General features: G+C 44.3%; 1 long non-coding RNA gene across 1 annotated transcript in view; it reads right to left on the bottom strand.

The window, feature by feature from the left end:
* Window positions 1-23,054, bottom strand: part of LOC137231799 (uncharacterized) — a 93,849-nt gene that overhangs the window by 29,267 nt on the left and 41,528 nt on the right. The window contains exon 5 of the long non-coding RNA XR_010946732.1: window positions 22,795-22,871. This is a non-coding gene — a long non-coding RNA (uncharacterized lncRNA). The remainder of the gene's footprint in view (window positions 1-22,794; window positions 22,872-23,054) is intronic.

Genomic DNA, 23,054 nt, shown 5'->3' on the forward strand with positions numbered 1-23,054 from the left:
AAAAAAAAGAATCTATCACTTGTCTTGCTGTTTGTGTCATCAGCTAACAACCTATTCATATGGATGAAATCTGAGAAACTCACGGAGCCTGGCCAAACACAGCTTTCTTTTAGGGTCATTATCGGCTGGGGGATGGCATTCAGAGGGTAGTATTAGAAACCTGAAAAACAGTGACATAAACGAATTAAGGGTTCAATTTTTCTGCATTTAAAATAACTCTCAAGGTGAGAACAGGGCTCCTAATAGGAACCTGGCTCCCTCTAGCCTCCTGAGCCATCATCTATAGGGCTGACTCTGTCCTGCATCTAGTACCTCATTTCTTAATTTATTTTCCTCCTTGACACTGACCACATTCGGACATACTATGTATCTATTTGTTTATGATCTGTAAGCTCCTTGAGCATAGGCATCATTGTCTGTTTTCTTCACCCTGAAACCCCAGCATGGAGAATAGCATGTATTTGTTGAGTAAATGAATCAATGCTCTCAGGGTGACTGCTAGAACTCAGACTACCACGTTTATGTTTCTGGCAGGAAGAAGTGGGATAGTGAAGGAGAAAAGGGGACCCAAGACCAGAGAGTTGGCTTCAGAAAAGAACTCTTCTGCAAGTCCACTTAGTGACTTAGGCTGACACCCCCTTGGCCAGAACTGTGTCATGCCGTCACTCCTACCTGGACGGGACATTGAGAAAAAAAAATTTGTTTAAAGCAGAGGAATATGGATAAGCGAAATAAAACTGGAGTTCTGTTAGAAGGAGGAATGGGAGAATGCATATCAGGTCTCTGCAAGCTGCCCTCTCTGAATGCCTGGAGCTCCAGAGATCACGGGGCTCTTCACCGTGACCCTAGGCCCTGGACTTTCTACTTTATTTACTCTTATGAGTAACATCAGCTTCCTTGAACTTCACCACACTGCGATTCCTTAATTCTATACTTACTGATTATTTGTTGGGTTTCTAAGACGTAATTACACATAATTCCAGGAACTGTGAGTAGTAAGAACCCCCTCCCCCAAATCTGTCAACTATTCTATTTTTTTAGGCACCATTATTCTTACTGAAACATTCAGTGGCTTAAGCTCTACCCTACAGGTCCCTGACTGCATATGTGCGCACAAGTGCGCATGTGTGCCTGTGTGTGTACATGAACCTGTGTCCACACATCACAAAAAAGAAGAGGGTGGCAGCCTCTCCACACCCCTTCCTCCTCCCTTAGGGGCTGCCGATGTCTGGAACTGAAAATGCTTTCATGTGTTGAATGCAGGCTTATGTACCCCAACAGGTAACTGGAGGAGCAGGGAGAGTTGGCGCCTAGGGCCCTGCCTATGAGCTCACAAAGGTGATGAGGAGGGCTGAATTCCAGTTTGTGCTCAGCTCCCTTGGCCTCTCACCACGGCATAGTGCAAGGGCTGTTTGCCCAGAGGAAGGGGCCTTTTTTTTCTCGTTTATGAAAAATGTGCTCTTCGTTGCCAAGCGTGTATGCTTATCATCTGCTTGTGCCCAGAGGACGTGCCTTTTCCTATTTAATTCATTCAGAGGAGGAGTCTTTAAAATGCATCCAAAGGCTCCCTGTGGGCTGGCTTCAGCATTCTCTCCTGTATGGAGGTCAGTAGATTTCGCCCCTGCTTATTCTGAAAGCCAGAGATCTGTGACCACTGCCGTCCCCCACTTCCTTCTTTCCTCCATCTAGTCAATGTCGGACTACTGAATGAAAGTAATCTGAAGACAGACACATTCTATTCTTCTCTTCAGACCAACACCTTCTATTAAAAAACCATCTCCCCGTGTGCTGCCGTGACTGAGATCCAGCCGAGCTCACATGCGGTACAGCCTATGCTGTGCTCCACTGAGTGGGGAGGAATATCCCAGCCTAGTTCACACTCATTTCCAAGTCACCTCTGCAGGTGTCTGACCTCAGCCTCCCTCATCTTAGTTCTATTTTAGAGAGTGGCATCTTCTGATGCTAGCACCAAAGTGGGATGAGCTGTTTCTGGAGCCCCTGTGTACTAGCCACAACTTCCAACTTGGAGAACCTGTGAATGTATGAAATAATCTGATCGTAAAATGCTCAATAAATAAGGAAAGTACAGAATAGTTATAGAGCAGCCTGGTTTTTAAAAAGTGACAGGTTAACCTGTGTATCAAATTAAGTCTCATAGAGAAGCTCGCTGTATAACAAAAACGTGAAGGTGGAGCTTCTCTGGGTGAAGAGGGTGAAGGAGATGAGCCCTCCCCACAGTGCATCCACCCAGATACTCGTAAGAGCCCCTCAGGTGCCTCTGTGGTTCTCCAAGGATCTGTTGAGCATGATTTGCAAATGTATAGGTAGTGGAAAGGACCCAGGCTTGGACTTAGGAAATGGCATGAGTTCTTGTTTCGTGGCCTAGGGCAAGTGAAACAGCCCAGTCTCTCATGTCAGCCTCATGTGACCCACGGGAACAGAACAAGTCATGCAGGAGCCCGAAGTTCAAATGGGGAATTACTCAGAAATACCTCCTCCTCGTCTAAGTCTACTCGGAACGTCCTTTCTCAGCAGCCTCGTCCATCTCATCATCTGGCCGTGGATCTCAACATACTCTGGGAGGCAGAGCTGATTGCGCTTCAAACTCCATTATCCTCCTCTCCCCCAGCAATGGAACCTCAATCTGGTCTGGGCATCTGTCCCGTGGGAGTCTGATGACAACTAGAGTTGATCCCTGATGATTAGGCTGTCCCTTTAGTTGCATCTGTATATACTCTGGCGCTTGTGGGGTATGGAGTCCGAGGTAACGGGTGCCCAAGAATCTGCTGTGGGTTTTTGAAGCTGAGGAGGTGGGAGGAGGGGACGTGAGAGCGATTATGGGAAGAGGGAACTGAGAAAAGTAAGAACATTCAGTGCTTGTTTTGTGCTTCTGTACACTTTTGACCCTGGGGAATTTTAAAGGACTTTTTCTAATATTTATCTTAGATGGATGGAGTCATTTGATAAGTATCCCAGGCACTATGTAGGGGTTGGGAATAAACAGTAAATGCTACAGAGTTCCAGCCTTCAGGGAGTTTTTTTGTTTGTTTCCGTTTTTAATTTTGTTTTATTTGGCCGCACTGCGCAGCATTTGGGATCTTAGTTCTCCGACCAGGGATTGAACCTGGGCCCCAGCAGTGAAAGCACTGAGTCCTAATCACTAGACCGCAGGGAATTCCCCTTCAAGGAGCTTTCTAAGTTTGTTTTTTAACCCCACAAGGACAAGGTGGAAAACCCAGGAAGGTGTTTTGACTGAGGCCCTAGAACACCCAATGCAGACGTGTAGACAGAGACACAACATCCAGCAAAAGCAGAATTCCTTTAGAACTCTGCTGATTGTGAGGAATTAGTCAAAATGGCAAACCTGCAGCATAACATCCTGGCTCATTTCTTTCTTTTTCTTTTTTTTTTTTAAATTTTAGCTGCGCCACACGGTTTGCGGGATCTCAGATCCCTGACCAGGGATTGAACCTGGGCCATAGCAGTGAAAGCACCAGATCCTAACTGCTAGACCACCAGGGAACTCCCATTGGCTCATTTCTTATACAAAGGAAAACACAGAGGGTTTGCTGAAGACAGGAGGAGAAAGCAGCTTATTGGGAACAATGTCGCAAAAATGTAAATTGCTCCCTGGCAATTGCTAAGATCTTGATGACCTGATAAAATGGTGTATAAGGCAGAGCAAACACACCCTTGTAATGAAGCCAGAAATTTCATCCACAGTGAAGGATGCTACCAGAGGCAGTGCCAGTGTGGGTTGGAGAGGATCAAGATTGTTACCGTGTATAAACAACAAGGTCCTACTGTATAACACAGGGAACTATATTCAATATCCTGTGATAAACCATAATGGAAAAGAATAAAAAAGAATGTCTCTATGTGTATAACTGAGTCACTTTACTGTACAGCAGAGACTGCCACAACATTGTAAATCAACTATACTTCAACAACAACAACAACAAAAGACTGTTACTGAGTCCAAGCTCCTACTGCTTGCTGCACAACAGGCTAATAAATCGAGAGATGAGTTGCTGGGGCAAGGCATAGCGACTTTATAAAAAAAGCCAGGGGCTTCCCGGGTGGCGCAGTGGTTGAGAGTCCACCTGCCGATGCAGGGGACACGGGTTCGTGCCCCGGTCCGGGAAGATCCCACATGCCGCGGAGCGGCTGGGCCCGTGAGCCATGGCCGCTGAGCCTGCGCGTCAGGAGCCTGTGCTCCGCAAAGGGAGAGGCCACAACAGGGAGAGGCCCGCGTACCACAAAAAAAAAAAAAAAAGAAAGCCAGCAGACCGAGAAGATGGCGGACTGGTGTCCCAAAGAACCACCTTACCAGAATTAGAATTCAGGCTTCTTTTATACTAAAAGGGGAGGGAGTTAAGTCCTGGTTCCAGCCAGACTTGGGGGGTGGAGTGGGGGGTAGGGAGGGTGGGGATGTGTTAACTTGTCCTTCCTGTAGCCCTTCACAGGTGGATCAGATCAGGATGTTTCCTATGAGCTAAACAAAGGTATTTTAAGGTATTTTAGCTTACCTGGGAGGCAGAGTTCCCAGAGATGGGCCATTGTGTATAATTTAAGCTCGTAGGCATAATTTAAGCTCGTAGGCAACATCCCTTTAGTGATTAACTTGTAAGAGAATACAAAGGTTCTTTCCTATTACAAGATTGGTGTCTGGAAAAATAGCTGGGAGGCTACTGAAACTGTCCCAGTGAGTGGTGATGAACGTTTGAATGAAGACAGCTGCCAAGGGCATGTGGGGACAGATAGGAGACAGATTTCCAGGCAGGAAGGACTGATGTAAGGGTGAAGGAGTGGAAGATGACTCTGGAGAGAATACCTAAGGCCTGTGTTCTTTCCCCACATACCATGTTGCCTTCCCATGGAATGGGGACCCCACCTCAGTCCAACTCTTCCACTTTATAACAAAACGAGGACATTAAAACCCAGGAAATGGGGACTTCCCTGGTGGCGCAGTTGTTAAGAATCCACCTGCCAATGCAGGGGACATGTGTTCGATCCCTGGTCTGGGAAGATCCCACATGCCGCGGAGCAACTAAGCCCGTGTGCCACAACTACTGAGCCTGTGCTCTAGAGCCCATGAGCCACAACTACTAAGCCCGCGTGCCATAACTACTAAAGCCCGAGTGCCTAGAGTCCACGCTCCACAGCAAACAGAAGCCACCTCGACGAGAAGCCCACTCGCGGCAACTAGAGAAAACCCACGCACAGCAACGAAGACCCAACGCAGCCAAAAATAAAAGAATTAAATAATTAATTAATTATTTAAAAACCCAGGAAATGGAAACCCTCATCTATGGCTGAACTGAAAGTTGGGGGAGGAGCCCAAGTAGAAGCCAAGTCTTCCTTTCCTGATCCTACCCCTTCCACTGGTGCACATTAGAGCCAGCCAGGTCCTTTCCACACACCTGTGCCTAGGCCACACCCCCTCCAGTGAATCAGAATCCCAGGGCTGGGACCATGAGCTATTCCAGGGCAGGGCACAAGTTTCTCTGCCTGCTGTGACCATGATAGCACGTTCTGCCTGGACCACACTTTTTCTCTGATTCATAACTGCATTACATAATTGCAATACATTACGTATTACTACCGATAATTGGAGAGGTGCTGAGTGCTTGGATAGAGAACTATATGCAAACAAAATCCTTCTTCATAGGCCCATTAGTGGTAATAAACTAGAACTAATTTGTAAACATCTCATTGCAACTGCAGGAGAGGGAAGACTTTGGAGGCTGCTCTCCAGTAAAAAAGGGTTAATGGACAATCAATCATTGTTCAGTCAGCAGTTACCAATCTATGTTTTGTAAAATTGATCATCTCTTTATGAGTTTATTTTAGTAAAAATAAAGAATATTTTTATAAATTTATTTATTTTTGGCTGCATTGGCTCTTCATTGTTGTGCACGGGCTTTCTCTTGTTGCGGAGCACAGGCTCTAGGTGCACGGGCTTCAGTAGCTGTAGTTCGCGGGCTCCAGAGCTCAGGCTCAGCACTTGTGGCACACGGGCCCAGATGCTCCGCGGCATGTGGGATCCTCCGGGACCAGGGCTCGAACCCGTGTCCCCTGCATTAGTAGGCAGATTCCCAACCACTACGCCACCAGGGAAGTCCCAAGAATATTTTTAAAAAACAAAATATTAAAATTAAAAAAAATTGTGGTAAAATACACGTAACATGAAATTTACCATCTTTACTCTTTTTAAGTGTACAGTTCAGTAGTGTTAAGCACGTTCACATTGCTGTGTGACCATCACCACCATGCATCTCCAGAACTCTTTTCATCTTGCATGACTGAAGCTCTGTACCCATGAAACAACTCCCCATTCCCATTACCCCTAGCCCCTGGCAATCACCATCCTACTTTCTGTCTCTACAAATTTGCCTACTTCTTAGAGGTGGAATCTTACAGTATTTGTCTTTTTGTGGCAGCTTATTTCACAGAACGTAATATCCTCAAGGTTCATCCATGTTGTAGCATGTATTAGAATTTTGTTTTCTTTTAAGGCTGAATAATATTTCATTGTATATGTAGAGACCATGTTTTGTTTACTCATTCGTTCATTGATAGACACTTGGGTTGCTTTCACCTTTTAGCTATTGTGAATTGTGCTGCTATGAACATGGGTGTATAAATATCTCTTTGAAATTCTGCTTCAGTTATTTTGGGTATATCCCCAAAAGTGGAATTGCTGGATCATATGGTAATTCTGTTTTTAATTTGTTAAGGAACCACCACACTCTTTTGCTCCACTACTTTACATTCCCACCAACAGCGCACAAGCGTTCTAATTGCTTCATATCCTCACCAACACTTATTTTCTGTTCTGATAGTAGCCATCCTAATGGTGAGGTGACATAAAACCTTTCTAAAGCACAGGTTTGCTAATGATTTTGATCTCCCAAACCCTTAACTTTTCATAAAGTCCTAAGTTCCTTAATCACAATATTTTCATTCATGAATATTTTTAGGAAATGACCGCCCCCCTGGCTAGAGAAGGAATACTGTATAGTCATTTTATCAGTCTTTACCAACTAGAAAGGTAAAAATTTTAATTTATTTTAATTTTCTTTCATTATTAGTGAAGTTGAACTTTTCACTATAATTGTTAATTAGTTATAGTTTCTCTGCTGTGAATTGTGTCTGAATTTCTTACATGGTACAATATAAAAATAGAAATAACTATTGAGTGCTTTCTATGTGCCAGCTAGTGTTCTAAGAGTTTTACATGTAGTAACTCAGTTAATCCTGACCCACCACCATGAGGCAGGTGCAATGATTAGTCTCATTTTATGGAGGAAACAGAAACACGGAGAGGTCAGTGAACTTATCCAAGGTCCTACCCAGGAAGTCTGGATTCAGAGCCTGTGCCCTTAAATACAAAATGGCCAATATTTTCCTAACCTATTTGATTTGTTTTCTATTAACTATAAAATTTTAAAAACATTTATCAGTCTGCTCCTTTCTTTTGTTGGCACTTTTTTTTTTTTTGGCCATGCCGCGTGGCTTGTGGGATTCCCCGACCAGGAATTGAACCTGTACCCTTTGCAATGAAAGCGCAGAGTCCTAACCACTGGATCGCCAGGGAATTCCCGGCACTTTTTTTTTTTCTTTCAGCCAGGCTAGAACATCCTGTCCTTTTCAGATAATAGAAAAACAAAAATTTTTAATATATGTTTTACATATGTATGTATTTTCCAAACATTTATCTCAAACTATTTATTGAATTATATTTTTTGTCCCATTGTTTTGTGATGGTATCTTTCTACTGGTCTTTATTTCCTAACTGCTTGATTTTTTAATGAACATTATACGTTCAATCATCGCTCTGAGGATGCTGAAGTCTCTTTCTGGTTTTCACATTCTTTTCACTTCACCTGGCATGAATCTGTCTCTGGAGAGTTGATGTTGCTGACTCCCTTCCTCAGTGTTAGTTTTTGTGTATTTTGGAATTTTAGTTTCCAGGTCATTTCCAGGTTTTCTCTCTCTCTTCTCTGGTTCCTCACTCCTCCCTGTCCAGTGACTGAGCAGTTGCCCTCCTCGGAGCCCTGTCCAGAGTGAGGTCTTATATGGCAGCCAGGGCCCCTGCCCTGGCCTGACCCTGAGGATGACTCAGGTCCGGCCCCATGACAGAAGAGGCTGGGTTAAGGTCATGTGTTGTGCCATTTGCTCCATAGGCCACAGTCCCAGGCAAAGTCAGCAGCAATTTATTTCAATCTATTTTCTTGAAGAAGGTGGGGAGAGGCCAGTCACAGCTCCTGGATTTTTTACCTGAATTGATGACTCTGTTCCCCCACCTCAAGCGGGCAATTCAATTCTTTCTCATCATTCAACAGGACTTGAATTAGCAGCTGCCTTTGACTGTATCCAGACTCCAAAAGGCCACAGCATCAGCCCTGTTCATCTTTTGCATTTATATTCAATTTTTGGGAATATCCATGGGGATATTCTCCACTTGTTGAATATGGATTTTGTATTTTCTCTAATAGTTTATCCACCATTGCTTTGTACGGGAAGCCTCAGGCTGTCTATTCTGTTTCAGTCGTGTGCCTGTGTCTTTATGTACAAGCATTCATTGTAGCTCTCTGCTATGAGTTAGGAAGCCATTCTCACAAGTTCCTCCAATCACGTCCTGATAGATTTCTTGAGGCTGGATCAGGTAGGAGGCTCTACAGCCATTACCTGAGATGAGAGTGGAGGAAGTGCTACTGTCCCCCACCCAATGTGAGGGCGCATCAGAGGAGCCCTGGGGTAGCTGCTCTGGAACAGGAGGAAGGTTTCTCTTTGAGAGCTCCATGCCACCATGTCATCAGGGGTCTCAAGCCAGGGTAGATCCAGTACCAGGGAGTATATGAGAGCAAACATTGGTGGCTTGACATGGTCCCTAGATGGACAACCAGAAGTTTCAGCTGTGGTAGGATCCCTGCACAACATATTGGTGTATATGGTAGCCAGGATGCATCTGGGGCATTATGCACCATGTCCTTAGGACTCCATGAGTAATTCGTCCAACATTCCACACGCACCCCTGCCTGCAGGCAGGGCAAATACATGGCCCCAGCTCCTGCCCCCTCTCCTGCTGCACCAGAATATTTCTCAGTGCCATGGGCACGGTGATCTAAACACGGAGCTGCGTACAAAGTGGTGCCTCTTTTGCGATATAAACAGAACCAGATCTGCGGCTTGAGTGCTCTCTCGGCTATGAATTCAGGGGTAGGGAGAAGCAGCCTCTGCCCCACCCAGAGGCCCTGGCTCCCTTTCCAAAGGCTCGGCCTGTGATCAGGCCCAGTGGGGCTGAGGAGCAGACACGGGCAGGCTTCCCTAGAACCAGACACACTGGGCTCCCCGCTTGGCCAGACCGTCTCCTGAGGTGCCCGTGCAAGTTTGCCCCAGAAACCCTTTCTTCCTGGGACGGGGTGTCACCTCAGGACAGAGAATGCCACGAGTCCTAACTTGGCCCTGCAGCAACTGAAGTCTGCCAATCCAGCCTGAGACAGCAGGTTGTGCTTGGGCTCTGGGCCTGAGCTGGGACTTGCAGCTCCGTGGGGAACCTCTGGGAGTGCCACCAGGGGGAGCCCTCTCTACATCTTGGGCGTCTGGGTCTGCGTTCAGCCTCCAGAATGTTGGTGTCTACACACATGACTTAGTTTACGGATTGAATCATGCCTCCATTTTCGCAATTTATGTAGTCAACCTCATCTCCTGCCATGGTTCAGGTTCTGTCTTGCTTCAGATGTAGTTATGTAACACTGTAGTCACAATCACAGTGTGGGGTTGGGGAGAAACGGGAGGGGTAATGTGTGTCTTCACCCCCCAGATGCCACTCTGTCCACCTCACCTGGCAACCAAGGTCCTGAGATTGTCCTGAAGCTTCAGAGGCCCAGGCAGCGGGCGGAGAGGGGCACAGAGGTGGCGTCTGTGTGTGGGGCGTCTAGATTGGCTGCACCGTCCTCCAGCGGGTACCTCCACTAGGATGGAGAGGCCTGGCTGCCAGCAAATCCTTCCTGTTCCCTTTGGGTGCTCTGGACATGGGAGGTGGGGCTGCAAGTGGTTCAAGGAGGCTCAGGGAAGACACTGCCGGGTGAGGAGAGAGTGTGGCCGCATCTGAGGAGGGCGGTGCTGACCAAGCTTCGGGTCCACAGGAGGGAGACTGGGGAGCGGGGTGAGGCAGAGAGGCTGAGGGGGAAAGGTGAGGCCAAGGGGGCCTTTCCAGCTTGAATGCCACAAACACCACTGTAAAGCTCCCTGTGGAGCACCTCATGCTCCCTGCCTGGGTCACAACACTGGAGGGTGTTGCCATTAGAGGCCATCAAGTAAGTTGGAAGGAATTTCAGGGTCTTGGGGGCCTTATTATTCTCTGGTGCAGGCTGAGAAAATGCCAGGCCCTTCTAGAAAAAGAACCATGTTCAACATAGTGCTGCCCACGTTGTAGGTAAGAGATGGGAGAAAGGAGGGATCGAAGTGGAGAGAGAGGGTGAGAGGTATGGCCTGCTGGTCCTCTCTGGCTCCTAAGTTTCAAACCCTAGTCCCCTGAGGGAAATGAATGGATTCATGACATAAGCCCGGCACCTAGACACTAAGAGCCACCTTCTTAACCCGATGCGAAGGGATTCCCTTGGACTGGAGGGCGGAGGGGACTCACTGAGGCTGTGGACATTTGTGGGTCCTAGAGGATGGGGGTCCTTGGGCTGAGCCCTGGGGAAGGGGCAGAAATGGCAGAAAGGCTTGTGGCGTCAGAGGGAGACCTCTGTCGTGCTTCTTTGGGCCTGTAGCCCCTGAGAAGGAAGCACCATGTCAGCACGAGCTGTCAGCAAGGCGGGGCCTCGGTCACCTCACAGCGAAGTCCTGTGCCTCAGCCAGAGGCAGGAGATGGGGGGCGTCCAGATTGCACCCCACACAGATGCACCACATCCCCCAGGGAGCATGCTGCAGCCTACACTGGAAACCACCCCAATACCCTTCCGCAGGAGAGCGGGAGGGAAAGTTGTAGCAGATTCATGCAGTGGGACACTTCTCGGTGAAGAAAACAAGTCATCCTACAGCCCCATGTGACAATGCAGTGAAGCTGCAGACAAGAAGTTGAGTGGAAGAAGCCAGACCCACAAGGGCACACAGGGTACCATTACATCTATAAAAAGCCCAACTCCAGAGGTCAGGAGAGTGCTTACCCTTAGGGGCGGGTAGCGACTAAAAGGGGACATGAGGGAGGCCCCTGGCATCCTGAGAATGTTCTGTTCCTTAATCTAGGTGCTGTTTGCACAGATGTGCTCTGTGTGAAAGTTCATTGGGATTTGTGTGCCTTTCTGTATGGATGTTATATTTGTGTAAAACATTTTTTGAGATTTAAGTGCAAAAAATGAGACTACAGAATGGAGTGAGGAGATGGGAATGGTCTACTATTATTTCAGTGCCCACGGTGCTCCATGCCTTCCTAATAGGATCTTTGCTCTTGTCTTATCAAGAGGAGGGGAGGCAGGGCAGAATTTAAATCATGAAGGACTTTCAGCTCCTTCATTCCTGACATCTTCTGTGAATCAATATTTTTCTTTGATCAACTGTTCCATGGCATCCTAAATTTATCTCATGCATTTTTCAGCTCCTGCAAAAACTCAAAGGGATTAGATGGGGTTTGTGTTACTGTGAGCTCCCAATTTGCTGCCTCCTTCATAAAATACTAGCTGGACTCTTGTATATGAGCATCAGCATCTGTAAAGCCAGAGGCAAGACCTGTGGGCTGCTCACATCAACCTGGCAGACACTGCTGATCGAGTCTGAGGTCTTCTTGGTATCATCTCCAGAGCCCCCAGTTTCACTGGTGCCATTGCTGCGGCAGGTCTCAACTCACCTGGACTCACCTGGAGGAAGGGGACTAATTCTATCCACTGCTAGAGATTAAATAAAGATGGTCACAAACCCTTTTGGTCACTTCTCCCACTGAGAAGTGGGGTCTCCTTGAATCTGGGTGGGTTCTGTGGCTTTTTGATCAACAAAAATTGGTGGAGGTGATGCTGAGCCAGTTTCCAGACCTAGGCAACTTCCACTTCCTGTCTCTTGGAACACTCTCTGGAAGCCGTGAGCCGCCACGCAGGAAGTCCAAATTCCCTTGAGGCTGCATGCTGGAGCAGCCATGCCCAGCACTGTGGTCACCATAAGCACAGCCCGGTTATCCCCACCAAGGAGACAGAAATGTGAGGAAAGCTGTCTTGGACACTTTGGCCCAGCCCCTCTGCCAACTGAGTGTGACCCCAGTAGACACTGATAGGAGTAGAACTGCTGAAATGACAGATAAAATCATGAGATATGAGGCAATGATTGCTGTTTTAAGCCACTAGGTTTGGAGTAGTTATGAAGAAATAGGTAACTGGAACATTTGAATTTCTACCTGGACCACAGCCTTTGTGTCCTTGGCTCTGTAAGAATCCATCTCCTTAACTCACTTTGCCAATGTGGCTATGGCATTTGACAACTCTTCATTCCATTAGAATTCTTTTAGCTGCCAGGCTTGTGGCAAGATAATTTATTGTGGAATTACTTTTTTGTTCTGTTTTTGTTGCTCTATGTATATTTCCCTCACTGAGAAAGTTATGAAGCTCTTGTTCTCAATTCTGAGCTTCTGTTTTGGGTATGGAGAGAGTGGGTGAGTGTTGGCATTTGGATTATGTGCAAACACCTAGGCTAAGAGAGACAGAAGTGGGCTGTGAGCATGTGCTGAGCAGAGACTGAGAATCTCTGAGATCTGGAAATTTGGTGCCCTCCCGCCAGTGAGTAGTAGAGACCCAGGCCCCTAATTTTTGCTCAGAGCACACCCAGGCTGAACAACTGCTAGCAAATGCCCAGAGAGGATAGGCATGGTTTCTCCTAGGCTGGGCCATATAGGCCAGGGTCCCCAGGGGAGACTCTGCAGTCAGTGATATGGACATCTGTAAGGGGCAGTGCTGGGCCTGACCCAGAGGCCTCCAGGGTTGACAGCAGCCTCTGAAATCAGCGTCAGCAACAGAAACAATGGCTGCTGCTATGGACTGAATGTTTGTGTCACCCTCAAAGTCATATATTGAAACCTGAAACCCCAATGCAATGGTATTGTAATGGATGGGAGGTACTTAAGTTTAGATGAGGTCATGAGGGTGGAGCCCTTAAAAGAAGAAGAAGAGACCAGAGGTGTGTCCCCCCGCCGCCACCCACCATCTTGTGAGGACACAGTGAGAAGGGGGTCATCTGCAAACCATGAAGAGAACTCTTACCAGACACTGAATCTACCAGCACCCGATCTTGGACTTCCCAGCCTCCAGAACTGTGATAAAGAGATGTTTGTTGTTGAAGCCACCTAGTCTGTGGTATTCTGTTACAGCAGCCTGAGCTGACAGCTACCACTAGTTAGTAAGGACCTGTCTTGCTCTCAGCTTTTCTGGCACTGCATAAACCCCTGAGAGTTTATAGTCTCATGAAGGGAGGAGGGAACCCCACTAATGACCAGGGCTCAATTTCCTTCCAGTCTGGCAGTTTGGGACACAGAGCAGATTCCATTTAATTGAGAAAAAAATAAGGAATGTGATATTTCATGCACATTTTATAACCCAAAATAATAAATGTAACATGCTTCTCAAGCCATCCAGAACATTTAATGGCTTTCTCTTTATTGCATCGTGGGCTCCCGTGCCCATTGAACTGTTGGTATTTTCCTTGGCAGGATTTTCGTGAAATATCTCCAAGGTTTGGATTTTTTTTTCTTTTTAAATAAAAAGAAGGGCATGGAAACAGAGGAGGGGCTTGCTCAGAAAAATAAACCCCAAATATTGTTGATGCATGTTCTTTATTTCTCACTTACTGAATATCTGCTCTCTGTATTCTTTGATTTTAACAAATCATGTATGGATTTTTAAAATTTCTAATCTTTTTAGTAGCTATTACATTTATATAGTTTAAAATGAAAATTACATCAAAAGGTACATGAGAAATGTCACTCTCACTCCGTTCCCACCCTCTGTTTTCTCTCACTTTGCCCCTGAAAGTAACCATTTTTATTAGAATAGTGAAGTGGGGCTTCCCTGGTGGCGCAGTGGTTGAGAGTCCGCCTGCCGAGGCAGGGGACACAGGTTCGTGCCCCGGCCCGGGAAGATCCCACATGCCGCAGAGCGGCTGGGCCCATGAGCCCTAGACACTGAGCCTGCACGTCTGGAGCCTGTGCTCAGCAACCGGAGAGGCCACAACAGTGAGAGGCCCGCGTATCGCAAAAAAAAAAAAAAAATAATAATAATAGTGATGTATTTATCCTTCTGATGTTTCTTTATGCAAATGTACCTTTATTTTTTCCTTTCTTACTCAAAAAAGCATATTATACATGTTCTGCTCCTTCCTCTTAAAATTTTAACTACTTACTCTGGATATCCTTCCATGCCAGAGCACATAAAACTCTTCCTCTGTTTTTTTGACAGTGTTCCATTGGTAGATATACCAGAGTTGGCTGTTTAATAAGTCCCCCATTGCTAAACACTTGGGTTGTTTTTGGTTAGTTATTATTACAGATAATGCCACAATGAATAATCTTATACCTAAGCAAGTTTACGTTTGTGTGGGCAAATCTATGGGATGGATTCCCAGAAGGGGTCTTCTGGGTCGAAGGGTAAATGCATTTCTAATTCTGGTACATACTGTAGGTTCTGCCGCACAGGATTGTGCTGTTTGCACTGTTGCTAGCGATATATGGAGGCGTCTGTTTCTTCCTGGCCTCACTCACACAGTGGGATGTCAAACTTTTGAATTTTTCCCAACCGATGAAAGATTCATGTAAGCTTAACATGTATGCACTTGGACTAATTCTCCTTCCTGCATTTCCCTAAGAACATCCTCAGACTTTTCTTTCACATCAGACCCCTTAATTAGCTCCATCTTTTCAAGAGGTTGGCCGTTTTTATATTTCCTTCACTATCATCACAGTTATGAAAGATTTCTGCCAGGGGTGGTAGGTTGAGTAACCATGGTCTCTGTTGGTTATTGCAATAAAATCAATAGCTACAGGTGGCTTGAATTGTTTTAGATGGAATTGACCTCAGGTTAAAAAAAAATAATGTTATTTTGTCACTCTTTGTATCATTACTTTCTAAGCTTAAATATCTTTTATGAAATATTTGTATAAATATTTGCATTTATTTAATATTTAATAAAACAAAATTAAAATATTTTGTAAACAGAAAGTCCAAGCCTTCTTGAATAAAAGTTGAAATATTAAAAGGAAAAGAAAGGCCTCCATCACAGCCATGTCTTTGGTAGACTCCATCCCCCTCCAGTAGGCTCTCTGTTGTATTGTTTAGGATACAAATGAACCCTATTACGCTGGGGTACCTTTCAGCCAAGGCATTGGCAGTAGAGAGGCTGCTTCCTCTCTTGTTTGGCCTACTCCTCCGACTGGTCACAAGATTTGTTCATTTAAATGAATTCCTTATTGTAAAAAAAAAAAAAAAAGTTGTCTTATATATGATATAAAGAACTCTAATCAATTAGCGTTAAAATACAAGGCAGAACTGATTCCCCACAGCAGTTTATGCATGGCTGGGGGTGGGGGTGAGCCCGAAGCGGCTGGAGCAGGAGAATTTGGAGGCCGGGAGGTGGTGAGCAGCAGAAGGCTCACCTGTCTGGAATGGAGGAGCTGTTTTCACTTTGGAGATGAGATGCCATATATACATTTTAAAGGAGTCTTTTATAGCAGATTAATAAGTCTGAATTTCCGTCTTTTCCTCCAGAGTGACAGGAGTTTCTGATGATTGCGCAGGGCTGTGGGTGTGTGGTGGGCATTAAGATAACATGACCTGATTCAGGAGTGTAGTAGTCAGGATTCTCTGTTCCAGAGAAACAGAAATATATATATTCTCTCTATATATTCTGTATTGGTGTGTATATATATATATATATATATATATATATATATATATATATATGTATGTATGGCACAGTTATGGAGGCTGAGAAGTCCCATGATTTGCTGTCTGCAGCTGGAGAACCAGGAAAGCTGGTGATGTAATTTGGTCTGAGTCTGGAGGCCCAAGAACCAGGAGTGCAGGTGTCTAAGGGCAGGAGAAGACGGATGTCCCAGATCAAACAGAGAATGAATTTGCCCCTCCTCCTTCTTTTCATTCTATTCAGGCCCTCAATAGATTGGATAATGCCTACCAATATTGGGGAGGGCAATTTGCTTTACTGAGTCTACTGATTCAAATGCTAATATCTCCTAGAAACACACACCCAGAAATGTAGCCGCTATCTGGGCATCTCTTATCCCAGGCAAGTTGACATACAAAATTAATACAAAGGGTAATAGCCAGGGTGTAAAAACCCCATCAGAGGACTCAGTTGAGAATGCCTGGGTCAGCCTCTCATGCTGATGCATCAGACCTAGAGTCCACTTAGATAAACTTTTTCTTTCTCGGAATTAATGACTATTTTGAAAACTTAGATTAAAGACAATGTTTCCATTTTGGTCTGATATTCAATATCTATAGGATGAGTTGGAGGGTCTGGGAGGGAACAGGATGTCTGAGGCCACACTATACACCAGGCAAATAGAAGAAATGCAGGAGGGATGGAGATGCTATGAAGCCATATGTCAATGATAAGGGTACCTGGTGTCAGCACCGTCCTCTGCCATCCTGGGGGAGAAGCATTACTCAGCAAGTTTCCATCAGAGGAACCCCCTTGAAGTAAGATTCCAGGATATAAACAGATTCTTTCCTTTTTCATGTAATGCAGATAATTATACAGTAGCAGAGGGTGGGTGGCCTTCAATTCTGATCAGGAGGACGTAGATCAGACCTGGCTCCTTTTCATGAACATTTCCATAAAATTAAATAAGGAAGTTAAAACCCCCCACTAAGAGCTGGAGGTTATGATCACTTTGCTCCTGAACGAGCTAAAATAAAATTGGAAATGTGGCTGATAATTGCATCATTGCACTGTCCTGGCTGGTGGGTGGCAAGAAGCCAGCAGTCAACTAAAGCCACGGTGAGAATCAACTAAAGGACATCTGTGAGGCGAGAAAGGAAGCCCTACTGAGAAAGGAACTATCTCAGGCTGGGACGATTGCTGAGAAGTACTGCAGTGCGTGAAAGAGATAGGATGTTCCAGTGATAACAAGAATCCCCAGAGCAACGAAAATCTGTTGGTAGGTGGGTAGTACTAGGCATTTGTAGCTCAGTTCCATACAGCCTAGGGGAGGAGCAGTTTTTCCCAGCACAAAATAAAAATGGGAAAGTAGAATGTTCTCTCCAATTCAGAGCATTTAAGCAATGTATATTTGAGCCTGTAGCAGGGATCTGTATTGTACAATAGTCACTCGCTTATTTGTTACGCAGAATCCATTCATTGTTTTGTTCATGGTAAAGGAAACATCAAGATGGCAAACTTCTGATGAAAACTCAGGTTAATGAATATCACACACACACTCATACACACAATGGAGGAAGTTCCGGAAAAAAATGGAGGCAGTAGGAAATGTATCCTTAAGGCATATAGGTTAAACTTATGCAATTATACTGTTAGCATTTGCCAAAATCTAGATAATCTAGGAAAATCAGAGAAACAAAAATCAGAGAATCAATAAGCAAGAAATTGTAAAAATGTAGGAATGTGTAACAAAAAGCATTGGAATTTGTTTCTTTGGGTAAATCTGCCTTTCCTTTGTCTCCAACCTTTATGAGATCACACAGATGGGGGCATCCCAGCAATGCCCTGACAAGGAAATAACACAAATGACTGGAATACTGCAGCACAATTCTGACACTAGTCACCCGGAGTTAGCATTAGACTCCCAGGTTAAGGGCACAGTCCTCAACAAGACAACCCTCACTTCAGATGCCAGTCACAAGTTTGGCCACTTGCTCCAAATGGCTACACATCTGGGGAGTTCCAATGACACCCCCTCAGGTTTGATAATTTGCTAGAACAACTCACAGAACTCAGGAAAATGTCATACTTGCAATTACAGTAAAGGATACAAATCAGGAGGACCAGCCAAATGAAAAGACACATAGGGCAAAGCCTGGGAGGGTCCTAAACACAGAGCTGCCATGTGCTCTCCCTGTGGAATCAGGGGGCATCACCTTCCCCACACATCCTTGTGCTCACCAACCAGGAAGCTCCACCAAACTTCAGTGTCCGGGGTTTTCTTCTGTAGGCATGACTGATTGAATCATTGGCCCCATGATTGAATTCAATATCCAGGTCCCCTTCCATCCCTGGAGGCTGGCATGGCTCAAAGCCCCAACCCTTTAATCACATGGTTGATTTTTCTGATGACCAGCCTTTCATCCAAAGTCATCTCATTGGCATGAACTCAGGTGTGATCCAAGGGACTCATGAATAATAAAGATACTCCTATTACTGAAGAAATGCCAAGGAATTGGGGTCTTTTCCAGGACCCAGGGACAAAGGGCAAATTCTTTATTGTACAATAGGGACATATAATTTAGTTGGCCCTCCATATCTTCGAGTTCTGCATCCGCGGATTCAACCGACTGCGGATCGTGTGCTATGTTTACCACCAGAGGTTGGTTGAATTTGCAGATGTGGAACTGGCAAATACAGAGAGCTGACTACGGGATTTGAGCATCGCCAGATTTTGGTATTCCTTGTGGGTCCTGGAACCAATCCCCTGCAGCTACTGAGATATGACTGTATTATAAAATAGAGATGAGAAATCCTGACATATCTTGAGAAATCTATCACAAGAGCTTAAGTATTTAGCAAGTGCATTATGAAAAGAAATCAGCCAAGTGCAGTGTCTTATCATGGAAGCATAGGATCCAAGCATCCAGTTATTGTAGGAATTGAAATTGGTTGTAATAAAGGCTCAGACATTGTAAAGGAATTAGTATTACAAAAGATGAGAGAAGTTGAGGACTATGTCAAGATGCAAAAACGAAAGATTTGTCACAATTTACTTATCCTTTGCTTTCTCTTAGGGATGGAACAAGACTAAAGATTAACCCAGGAAGCATATAGTAAAGTTGGCTTCCTCCCTTGTACAATTCCACATTAAACATATTCCACATTTATATTCATATGGAATTGATTTTGAGTAGAGAGAGACAATCCTAATCATTAATGTATTTCATATGGTTAGAACCAATGTATCATTTATGTAATGTAATAAAGCTTTCTTTTCCCTCTAGCTTGAAATGCGTATTTTACCGTACACCTGCTGACCTAAAACAGACTGCCAGGTACTTCTCCAGCAAAAGTAAGTTTACTCTGGATCAGCAAAAAATTGCAATTCAGAGCCTGTAACCACAGCAAGAGGAGAGCAAGTCCCTGCACAGGAAGGAGAGGAAAACCTCTTTTAAAAAGGGGAAAAGGAAGTTGGGAGGGCTATAGTAAGCAGTCCACTGGAGGAATTGAGATTTCAAAGTACAGTGGCTTGTCATTGGTTGAGTTGTGACAGCCTCTCATTGGCTGAGCTCTTGCCGGGAAGAAGAGGAAGTCTTTCTTTTTCCTGTTGGGCTTTGCTATTGTCACAGGGTGTGAGAGCTCCCCCTTCTGGCCTCCTGACTATTTTAATTGAGGTTTCCGTTTATCAATTTTTTTTTTTTTTTTTTGCGATACGCGGGCCTCTCACCGCTGCGGCCTCTCCCGTTGCGGAGCAACAGGCTCCGGACGCGCAGGTCCAGCGGCCATGGCCCACGGGCCCAGCTGCTCCGCGGCACGTGGGATCCTCCCGGACCGGGGCACGAACCCGTGTCCCTGCATCGGCAGGCGGACTCCCAACCACTGCGCCACCAGGGAAGCCCAGCCCTCAATTTTTATATACCAAATTCTTATATACAACTTAGGTCTCCTTCTGGGCTTTACGTTCTGTTTCATTGATTAAGCTGTTTTAGTACCAGCAACACTTGATTTTAATTATTGGGTCTTTCCATTACATTTTAACATCTAGTAGGTCTGATACCCTTTCATTCTTTTTTTTTTTCCCAAAAAATCTCTTGAACATTTATTACATTAAAAATCCTATTATTATTGTAATTGCCTTATATTCATAGATAACTTGGGAAAATTGATATATTTACAATAATGAGGATTCACATTCAAGAACTAGGGGTATTTGCATTAATGTTTATGGTCCTTCAAAAACATTTGTAATCTTCTTTCCAGGGATGTGAATGGATGTGTTTCTTTTGAGTGTGTTTCTTAAGTATTTTCTATATCAATATTGTGAATGTGAATTTTCTAATTATATATTCCAACAGGCTGTTGCTGATAAATAGAAAATCTATTGCTTTTATATGTCATTTTGCAATTGTCCACGTATCTGCCCTTAATAGTTTTACAGTTGATACTCTTTGATTTTTTAGGAAGATAATCAAGTCTGCAAGTAAGAATACTTTGATCTTTTCCTCCTTTCCAATATATCCAATATATATTTAAGCTCTTTAATTTTATATTATCTTATTGTATTGGATATGATTGCCTAGGAAGTGTAAATAATAGTTAATGATAGTGGCCATAGTGGGAAATTTGCCTAATCATAGGAATGTTTCAGTATGTGTTATGTTGTTTGTTGATTCTTAAGCATGATAAGGAAGTATCTTTCTATTCTTAGGTTCTAAGAATTCTTTTTTTATATACTTATAGGATTACTTATTCAATTTTATTAACTATCAGTAATCTAGATGATCATGTGGTTTATCTCCTTTGGCTTACAGGTGTGACAAATTTGTATATATTTAAAAATATTAAGCTATCTTTGAATTCTTGGTTAAAACATCTCATACTAAAATTTCATCTTCTGGATCAGGACTCTGGAAACCTTAAAATTTCTTCCAGAAATTCTATATATCCAGTCAGCTCCCAGAAAACCTCCTATAACTAACCTCTCAAAAAGAAGACATTTTTTCCCCTTTGTTCTTAGTCCAATATCAAAGGGAACCTCCAAATTCCAAGTAGGTCAGGCTACTAATACACACAAATCAATTCTGATAAAATCATCATACAATAAGTGACTGTTGTTTACTAAGTGATTACTCGGTGCTAGGCATTGGATTAAGATAAATATTTTACTTAAGCCTTAAAATTACCCTTAGTTTCTCATCAAAAGTATACTGTAGTTGAGACAGGAGGGAAGGGGACAGAGCACAACCTTTAAAAGAATGACATAGCCATTGAAGATATGACAAAAATTGGTTAGAACCTAATAGGCCCAAGATGGCAGCAAGATTCAACTTCCAGTAGACCTTGAGCCTCATTATAGGCTCACTGTAATACACTAGGCTGCTAAATGGAGTAGGACCCTATGGCCCTTCCCCCACACCCACTCCTACCCCATGTCCTCAGTCTGCCTTTTGTCTGTAGAAAAACTTTAGCCAAAGAATAAGTTTAATCAGAGAAGTGAGAAAAATGAAGAAGCAAAGGAAAGTAGTCAAACAGGACAAAACAATAATAGTTTAGTCATTAAGCAAAGTCAAGGACTTTTAGTTCCTCCTCAAGGGCTATAGGTAATATTCTGAGCCATATTCTTTGAGCTGTCTTGTAAATACTGAAAACCCCACCAGGGAGAAGAATTTAACTACATAATGACCAGACTGTAGCCATGACATAAGTGGCCACAATTCCGAGAACTGGCCTCAAAGAAATGGGAACAAACCCACCCTGGAACGGAAGGCTAACTGTATTTAAAACAAATCAAGATGACGCTGATTAGACGACCGCATGACCAATTTCAAGATGACTGTCAGAGCTGACTGTGCTGTTTCTGCATGTAGCCCCCTCCCTCTGCCTATAAAAGCTCTTGCCGGGACTTCCCTGGCAGTGCAGCAGTTAAGACTGTAAGCTCCCAATGCAGGGGGCCGGGGTTCGATCCCTGGTCAGGGAACTAGATCCCACATGCATGCTGCAACTAAGAGTTCACATGCCGCAACTAAGACCCAGCAAGACCAAATAAATAAATGAAAAGAAAAAAAAAAAGATACTGAAAACTGACTGATAATGAAAACACAACAGGCTGAAATTGGACATAGCTAAAGCAATACTTAGACCAACAGAACAAACTCAAAGAAGCAAGAAAGAATGAAACACTAAGATGAAATAGAGAACAACAACTTATATAATAGAGAATATTAACAAAATCCAAAAGCTGGTTTGTTGAAAAGTTTCTTAAGATAGACCATTACCTAACCAACAAGAAAAAAAGAGAAAAGTTACCAAAAAAGTAAAGCTTAAAAAAAAAAAAAAGCTCTTGCCCACTGATGGGGGAGGGGGTTGGCCTTTGGGCAGGAGTCTGCCCCTCAACCCCCTGCCCTCGTTGTCAGCCTCCGAAATAAAGCAAACTTTCCTTTCCATCAACATTGCCCCTCTAGTATTGGCTTTAGAGAGACAAGCAGCCCAGCCGGACCCCACTTTTGGCAACAAAATGACACACCCAGAGGTGCTATGACAGTTCCAAGGCCAACCATAAAAGGCCAAAGAGTGGCCCAATTCCTGGAAATCCCTGCACCTTCTCCAAATAGCTGGAATATTCCTCCCACTCATTAGCCAATGAAATTACCCAGCCCATAAAAACTAAGCACCCCATATTTCCGGGCCATGCGCACCTCCTGAGACAGACCGCATTCTGTCTATGGAATGTGTACCCCTGCTTTCACTTTACTATGGCTCTGTACTTGAATTCTTTCCTGCCCGAAGCCAAGGACCCTCACTTGGCGGCCCTTCCCAGGAACTTGCCTGAGACCTGGGACATGACCATCCTCTCGTGCCCCATTTTCCTGCAGATGCTTTACAAAAAATATTAATAAATCTACTTACCTATCACTTTGCCTCTCGCTGAATTCCTTCTGTGCCAAGACATAAAGAACCTGAGCTTCATTAAGTCCTGAGACGAGCTGTGTTAAAAAAAAAAAAACTCTGCTTACAATGATAATTTTCAAACCTACACAAAAGTAATGAGAAGAGCATAGTGAGTCTTCTTGTATCTGTCGCAAAGCTTCAACAACTGACAAAATTTGGTCATACTCATTTAATCTACCCAGACCACATTTTCCCCCCTGGGTATCTTTTAAAACAAA

Source organism: Pseudorca crassidens, chromosome 10 (genome assembly GCF_039906515.1).
Source record: "Pseudorca crassidens isolate mPseCra1 chromosome 10, mPseCra1.hap1, whole genome shotgun sequence".
NCBI lineage: Eukaryota > Metazoa > Chordata > Mammalia > Artiodactyla > Delphinidae > Pseudorca > Pseudorca crassidens.